The following is a 9,163-nucleotide window of genomic DNA, read 5'->3' on the forward strand; positions in this document are numbered from 1 at the left end:
CTGCCAGACCGTAAATAAGGAGGCCAATAATATGGCTGCGTGTTTTAGTAACAGCACATCCCAAAAACTCTCAATGGGGTTAAAGTCTGGACGTCTGTCGTGCTCCCTGAACCGCTCCTTCAGTCCTGGCTCATCTGGGAATATGGCCATGCCATGATGGAAGAGCCGAATCCACCGATGGGAAAATGCTGAGCATCACTTCTTCAGCCCTGGTGTTGGCGTCAGGTAACGGCCTGCTGGGTGAAGCACAGTGACCCTCCGACAGGACTGTTCAGAAACTGAGCAGCTGCTCTGTTCGGGGTAAAACAGCTGGAACGTCTTCATCACTCTCTCAGCTATGATTGCTCAGCTCCAGGTGGGTCCAGTTAATCGTTCTCCTTTGTTTTAACATTTAAGTTCAATAGTTTTCTTCCTGTTCCCCAAAACAAATTTTCCAACATCATGTGTTTGATTCTGAAATATGTTCTTATTACAAATATAAAAATACATACAAAACACGAGGCTTGGTTATGTCCTGAAATATGTTTCCTGTTCAAATGCATTACATATCTGTGTTCACCAGTGAGGGAATAACAGCGTTCAGTAACTAGTAATCTAATTACTGTTTCAAAGTAACTTGCCCAACACTGATGCTCACTCACACAAAAGGATTTCACAGCCTGCGTCTTCTTTATTCGTCCTACGTTGGCAGTAACGCAGGATTTGATTGGACGCTCAGGCCTGAACATCAGTCACAAAGTTCAGAAGAAATCAGGCGTTCACACATATCTGTGCAGCTTCACATAATCGTCAGTGCATTCTGGCATTGAAACGAAGGCAGAGGACACCCGGAGTCATCTGAGAGTGGAAGCCTACGTTCTACTGACGCTCTATTTATTCGTCTAATTATTACATCCAAACCTTTAATAAACGTGATAACATGAGGCCGGTGAGAAGAAAAACTTACAGCCTGACTGACTGACGGAGACGTTAGTGGATGTGAAAGCAGGCGTATATGACATGTTCAGTATATAAACTATAATAAAGACCCAGACTGAGCTCTCACTGTACGCGATGCTGCTACACGAGCACCTGAAGGTAGTGAATGAAACTGGAGTCTGATGACGTTATAAGCTCCGTTTACAGCGTGGAGGAACTCAGACTCGGTGATGCGTCGACGTGTCAGCGTCACGTGTCTGTAATCAGATTCATATTGACAAGTGAATTCTTCAAATATCTACAGAACAAAAGTTTTTTATGAGCGTAATAATGTGACGCTGACAGAGGAGCGTTTAAGGCCGTCATCATCACAAGCTGAACGTGAGCTGGAAACCAGGAGCTGTGGCCTGGATGGTAAATGCACACCTCAGACTATGAAGGTTCATGTGAACATCTGGAACTCCTGCAGGTTCAAAGTCGGGACAGATGTCCAACAGACTAAAGGAAATGATCAGAGGCTGAAGGAGACTCAGGAAGTCCAGCAGCTCTGGAGCTACGTCAGAGGGGACGATGAAGCTGAACGTGGAGCAGCCATCAGCATTGAAGCATGGACCAGTTACACACTGAATAAGACAGAAGAAGAGAAACGACGTGGACTGTGCTGGACTTTTGTTTGAGGATCATTAAACCTGCTGGTGTTTGTTCGGTGGCATCGTTGGACTGACGGGATTCGTGTGTTTGTTGTTTGCTTTCTGCTGTTTCTATTCAAAAGCCTGTTTTGGAATATGAGAGAGATTCCTCTCCGAGCTGCTGCGGCCACTTTTCTCTCGCATGATCAAACTCGCGTTTTGCTCTTTGAGATTTTTACAGGGTGTAAAATAAAAGTGTCTTCTGGCCTCAGAAAGCTCAAACGTCTCATTGCTGTGGACGTCGTGGTGGAAGCGATGTAGGTCCACTCTCTGCGAGGCCACGCCGTCGTGCTGCAGGACGGAGGAATCCACCCTCGGTTGGTGGAAGTCTGCCTGGAGGCTCCTCAGGATTCTCTCATGCGTCATTCCCACAGAGCCGTGGCTTCCTCCTCCTCCCCCTCCTCATCCTCCTCCTCTGACTTTTTCACACCTAGACAGCTCAGGCTTTGCTTGTTAGCACAAAATCCTCCATTCCCTCGCGGCGTTTGTGCCCCCATCGCTCTTGCTGGCACTTGTTCTCTTCCTCTCACTTCTCCATCCTTCCCTTTGTTTCCTTCCAGCCCCCCCCCCCCCCCCCCCCCCCCACACACACACACACACACACTTCCCCACCCTCCTTCTCTGACCTCCTTCCTCCTCCCCTGCCATCTTCCATGCCTCCACTCTGCATCTCGCCCTCGCTCGCTGCCTCAGCCGCCGCCTACGGCCTCATCTCATCACAGCCGACGCCATGCTGAGGGGAGGAAGGGGCTGTCACCCAGCCAGTAGCAAAGTAACAAGCTCCACAAACAGAGAGACACCCGGGGCATCATGGGAAAAGGCATGCTGGGTGACGCACTGTTCTCCATCTCTGGCCTCCTCTGACTCCCACTGGGCTTCTTTTGTCCTTCATCCACCCTCAGCTTCCTCTTTAATCTGGGCTCATATTCTTTGGCTCGGTGCTTCTCACACGTTTTATTTTTCATCAGACACTTGGCCTCAATTGGTCCAAAATGGCATTTTTACTCTGAAAGCTTTAGAGATCCGTATATTCACTCCTGAGTACGGGAGGCGGGAACGCCGTCTGTGGGGCAGAGGAAACTCCACCAGAGCCAAAGTCACGTCTGCTGTGTTTATTCTGTTTGTTTCCAGAGGAACAGAATAAACAATTTTCAGACGACTCAAAGATAACAGCACTGATAGACCTTTAACTTAACGGGCTAACGAGCTAACAGACCAACAAAGGCCTTTGTTTGAATGTGTGTGTCTCAGATGATTCTTTCTGAACTGATGAAAAGAGTTTTTGTGTATTTCAGTTGCAGCTTGTTTGTTTCAGGCGCTGCATCTGTGCATGTTTCCTCTGCGTGGCTCTCAGACTGTAAATAAAAGGTGGAAGTTTTACCCGTCGGCCGGGTCAGTGAACCTCGAGTCGTTCTCGCTTTGATCTTCTTTTAACACCAGATGTGATGGACGAGCGGAAAGTGAGCAGCTCTGCGTGCTCTTACTCAGATGCCTGTCAGTCACAAGCAGCCCCGCCCTGAATCCTACTCTGCTTCCTGTTCCTTTCTGACTCTGACAGGAAGTGGACTTCATGTTTAATGAGAGCTACAGAAACCCATCAGGACGGAGCTCACTAAGCTCAGAGACCAGCTGAGCTGCAGGTTCATTTCTCATAGATGTACAATCACAACCAGAGGAGTCGCCCCCTGCTGGGCCTCCACAGGACTGCGGGCTTGAGACCCTTCAGCATTGGGTTGGGTCGACTGTTTGTGGATAATGGAAACTTTCCAAAAACAAAACCAGGTTTATGGAGTGATTTAAGAGGACAGGAAACGGAAATCCGCCGCCTGGAAGGAACAACTCGCTAAGCTAAATGAGCAGCTGCTGCTTCCAGCTTCTGCATGTAAACTTTTGTTTGAAGCTTTTCTTTGAACCCTGAAACATTTTAAATATTAAATATTGTTTTGTCCTTTGTCATGGCGGTCTCCTGCTAACCTCTGGGATTTAACGACTAAAGGTTAGATCAAATAACAGGCGTGTGCACAGATACGCGACTGTTTGACTTCATGTGTGAAGCTGAATTTAAAAGAAATTACTGCAGTTTTATAAATTCAGGAAGCTTTAATCTGAACGTCCAAACGCTGCCCTTTATTCCCTCTTCAGCTCCTCGCGGACGCGACGGTTTCCTGCTGGTTGGACAAGATTGGACGGTGAGCTGAAAGGTTAAAGTTTCAATCCTCACCCCAGCGCTGTGATGAATTACTGTGTCCTTGACTCGGAGACTAAACCCCGACCTCTCTTATTGTGCTGCCCCTCCCTCCCCGCTGAAGACTGTCGGTTAAATGTCATGAATGAAACGCTCGTGCCCGGCGCCACAAAGCCGGTAGGTGTCTGAATACCTGGTGGAGCGTCATTAGCGATGCAAAGGTCATCACAGGAAACGCTTGAGCACATTTAGGCAGCGGGGAAATGTCTGCTGCAAAATGTAAACCGCTGAAGCGTCCCGTGAGGCATCGCAGAGCTGCAAGGCGTGAAAATCTGAACACGGCATGAGCAAAAGCGCCAGGTTCATGCCGGGTGTCGCACTCACCCACTCTCTGTCCTGTCTGCAGTGACCAGTTTGGATCTGTGAGCTGGGCAGAGACGCTGATGGGACTCTCCCAGACCGACCCGACAAAGTCGGGTACCGAGTTCAGTTTATCTCAACTTGGATCTGAGCGACTGAACCAAATAAATGGGAAATCCATTAAAGGTTACCAAGGCAACTGGTTTGCTGTCAGTGCAGCCGGACAAACACAAGAAGCACTGACGGCTAAAGGCACGGTGGTGACTGTGGTATCAGCATCAAGATGTCAGCAACAGATCCTTTAAGTAAAGTGTTTGTCCAGCGCGTCCCACAGATGCTCGATTTGATGGAGATCTAGGAAATTTAGAGGCCAGTCAAACCCTTAAGTTTGTTGTTCCTCAAAGTGACACAGCCTCCCTTTGTGCAGGACCCATCATCCTGCTGACAGAGGCCACAGCCATCAGGGAGCGCTGTTTGTTTGTTTTGTTTATTGGTATAAAAAGTGTTGTTTAAACAGCGTGTCTCGTTGTGATGTCCACAGAGTCCTGACAGGGACTAGAAAGAGAGAGCAGATTTCTCCTGTTTTGGCTTCCTGTTAAATCCAGAATTCAAAATCCTGCTCCTCACATACAAGGTCTTAAATAATCAGGCCCCATCTTATCTTAATGACCTTGTAGTACCATATCACCCTATTAGAGCACTTCGCTCCCACTCTGCAGGCCTACTTGTTGTTCCTAGAGTATTTAAAAGTAGAATGGGAGGGAGAGCCTTCAGTTTTCAGGCCCCTCTTCTGTGGAACCAGCTTCCAGTTTGGATTCGGGAGACAGACACTATCTCTACTTTTAAGATTAGGCTTCAAACTTTCCTTTTTGCTAAAGCATATAGTTAGGGCTGGACCAGGTGACCCTGAATCCTCCCTTAGTTATGCTGCAATAGATGTAGGCTGCCGGGGGATTCCCATGATGCACTGGGTGTTTCTTCTCTCTGCATTGAATCATATCTGTTATTAACCTCTGTCTCTCTTCCACAGCATGTCTTTATCCTGTCTTCCTTCTCTCACCCCAACCAATCACAGCAGATGGCCCCGCCCCTCCCTGAGCCTGGTTCTGCTGGAGGTTTCTTCCTGTTAAAAGGGAGTTTTTCCTTCCCACTGTCGCCAAAGTGCTGCTCATAGGGGGTCATATGATTGCTGGGTTTTTCTCTGTATCTATGAAGCGCCTTGAGGCGACTTTTGTTGTGATTTGGCGCTATATAAATAAAATTGAATTGAATTGAATTGATGGTTTCTGTCTCCTTCTGGCTGATTCATCAGGTGAAACGAGGTGGACGAAGTATCAGAACGATCTCAGTTAATAGATTCCTCTGAGCAGCGGTGAGTAATGGCTCTGCCCTACTTTCCCTCTAACACCAGGAAAAAGTGCGAGCTGAACAAACAGTTCATTAGGGCTGCAGACGTCGTACCTGAGGTCCTGGCTAATTATAGGCCGTGTAATAAATCCTTAATCACTGGCGGTGGTTTGTGGAGTGGGATCTCCATTTAAAGGTGTCCCAGTCAGCCTGATGTGGCCGGTTACACAGACTAATTTACAGCCTGCCTGGTCTCCGGTGCACCTTCAGCCTCCCAGCTGGCTGACATAAGGACTGAGGACGTGATGCACTTTTCTGGCCTGGTTTTTCGACCGCGTGTGCGTTTGTGGCCTTCAAATGCTCGCATGTCCAGCTGCTGTCACAATAACTGCGTCCCCGAGTGTATCAGAGTGTCGAGGCGGCGGCTGATATCACTCTTTCACTCTCTTTGTGACATTTTCACAGAGCCGGTGTGGACAGTTGTCTGTAACATTGATTTTATTACCCACTCTGCGGAGGCTGGCTGCTGCACCGCAGCCTTTAAATGGGACATCAGGCTATTGTTCCTCTTCTTCTCTATTGGATTTCATGGCACTTTATTTCCACCACACTCGATGGATCCACACAGAGCAACAGAAGAAATCAATAAGAGGAAGAATCACACACAGCTGCACACACACACACACACATCAGGGTTTATTCTGGCAGGAAGCAGAGACGCCGACGCACTCGAAGGATTCCCGCACGCCAGCGTCCGACAGGAGTGACGAGGATCAGCTGATCTGATCGTTCAGTTTGCAGCTCCATTATTTTCATTCTTTGCATGAATCACAGTTCAAATCAGCTGTTTTAGCTCCTCCCCTTTATGGCTCCTCCCCTTGCTAAGCTAACTGTCTGGGTTAAAAGGAGATTATGAATCCTGACGAGTCCACCTCTGCTCTGCTGCACAGCCGATGTCATAAATACATGAAACACTGGATCCCACGAAGCTGCTGGTATCTCAGCGTCTGCAGCCTGCAAACAAACGTCTACTTCCTGTCAGAGTTCTGTTAACCTTTGTTCAACCACAAAGTCCCCTCAGATTAAAAAGTCTGTCACGGGAGACCTGAAGCGTTTATTGCTTAACCAACACGTTCGTCAGGGTCGTCCTGGGGTCAGGGTTCAAGACTGAAGTGTCAAATCTGATATTTCTGCTTGTGTGAGTTTTGTTGTCTCTCACTGCCGACCCTGTGCCCAATGAAATGTCTCAGATTAAAGTGTGAGAACTTGATCAGTGTGTGATGAGTTTGGAGTGATAACGAGCACGCTGGCGCTCCGAGCATGACCGCTCACCTCCTCCATAAATAACTGGCAGCAGTTCTTATAAAGCATTTGTGGCTTTTTTGCTAAACTAAAATGTTCAGCAGCTTCTCTCAGGTCAGCTGATCAACGCTGCACGACGACTGACTGATCAAAGGCCGACTTTGACAGCAGCAGCGGGAAAATCAGTTTGTAAGAGCCTGAGAAGAGCTCTGACGGGTTTCATTATAAAACGCCGTCATTTACCGTGCCGCTCCTTCTGCTGCTTGTCCGTAATTCGAGGTGAAACCCATTAACGTGGTTCAGTCCAGCTGATTCCAGAAATGTTGGGTTTGTCAGCTCGGCTCTTTAAACTCACGCAGCACACGATGCCGGCGCTTCACCTGCAGAGCTGCAGCTCAGATTGAGCCGTCAGTCCTACGAATGCAATCACAAATCACTGAGTTAATTACAGCATCTCCGCGAGAGATTTTCAAGTCGGCGTACGTTCAGAGCGATCATTACGAGCCTGAAAACTCATTACAAAGACTCATTGGAACAAAGCAGCAAAATCTATACACAAGATTCTGCAGGGTCTCTATTTAAAGTATTCAAGCTCTGCAGGGCTTCAATTCTCCGGCTCAGGTTCCAGCTGATTAACACTTAGAGCGTCTCATTTGTCCAAAACTAGCTGAAAAACTACAAAAGTATTTATAAAAGATTTTCAAAATAAAACCTTTTTCTGCTTTTACTGTAGAGGAGCAGATCATGTGACCCAGGCTGCACTGGGTTCTGTTAATAACAGTTCATTTCACCTGCCATCTGGAAGCAGGTGAAGCTCCACATGAAGCCAGAGATGTGGGCGGAGTCTGGACATTTTGCTGTGACGAGTAGGGGGCGGAGTTAAGTCACAAACCAACAACAAGTAACCCCATCGTGGTTTGACTCTGGTGGGACCAAAATGAACTTCATGTCTAATTCAGTCAGACCTCATTAGGCCAGAGGAGTCGCCCCCTGCTGGGCATTAGAGAGAGTGTAGGCTCAGCTTCACGGCCATGGTCCGTTAGGACGTGTTGCTCAAGCATCGTCACTAAATTTGTGCAGACGGAAGTGAAAATGTAAACAAAGATGTGGGCAGCAGGTCCTCTACCTGGTCGACCAACACGCCACAGGAGAGATCCAGGAAGTCATCACAGGAAGGACTTCCTGTCATTTTTGAGAGTTGAACTGTGATGAAGCTGATTTGAACCCAAACCATAAGTTTTGGGTGAATCGGAGTAAAAACCCAAACGATCCGAACAGGACGAGCTGCAGTCTCCTGGCTGACAGCGTCGCCCAAACACAGCAGGGATGAATCAGTCTTTGGGCCATTTCACATATATTCACCTTTCAGAGACCAATCAGAGACCTTGTTCCTGATGACTCCGACGCTGCTGTCACAGAGATCTCTGCAGTTCTGTCGACGCTCTCACCTGAAGGAGCTCACAAACTGTAAACATCCTGCACATTTCTGTCAGTTACATCAGAAGAATCCAGCGAGTGTTTGCAGACTCACGAACTCTCAAAACCTTCTCTTGGTCTTTGGTCTGAACAGGAACTTGTGGGCATCGCCAGGATGAAACAGAAGAGCAGCCCTAGGATGAAGACGCGAGGCACAGTGAGTGTAAAAAGATGCAAACCAGGATGTTTTCAGGAAAGTCAAAGAGCAGATTAAAGAGAATCAAACACAATTACCAAAACAAATAATGAGACAGACGATGAACAAAGAAAAATGAGGCTCTAACTAAATCATCCACAGTATGCAGAGCATGGTGTGAACAAAAGAGAGTATCAGAGTAAATACAGAGAGCTGGCGAGAGACGCCAAACAGCCCTGACAACCTGCCACGCCGTGAAGCTCAGGACGGACTTCCTGCTGACGCCACAGTGGCAGCTATTCGCTTGGACACAACCTTCTCCTCTGTCAAATGTTCTCACTAATCTGTTTTATATCATTAACAGGAACTCCTTTGGGTTCAATACCAGTGAAACGATGACATCATCACCACAAGTCAGCTGACTGAATGATACCATGTGACATCATCGTACAGGCAGAGACCATAACAGCTGTAAACAGAAAGTTTTAACGTGGGAGTCGATGGGACTGCTCGCTGCTGGCGCCTCTGCAGGACGTCAGAGGAACTGCAGAAGTTTGCACGATGGCTCCACGTACCTGAGGACACACCTGAAACATCGTTGTGCTGCACAGCTGACGTGTACAGCAAGCCGAGAGCATCACCTCCTGATTTTGTTTCTGTTTCACGTCTGATTCAGAATCTGCCCGGTAACCGAGGCTGAAACACAAAGAATCAAACGTTTGGTGAAGGAGGAAGAGGAGGAGGAGGAAG

Source organism: Neolamprologus brichardi, chromosome 5, assembly GCF_056152115.1.
Source record: "Neolamprologus brichardi isolate AB-2024 chromosome 5, ASM5615211v1, whole genome shotgun sequence".
Taxonomy (NCBI): Eukaryota; Metazoa; Chordata; class Actinopteri; order Cichliformes; family Cichlidae; genus Neolamprologus; species Neolamprologus brichardi.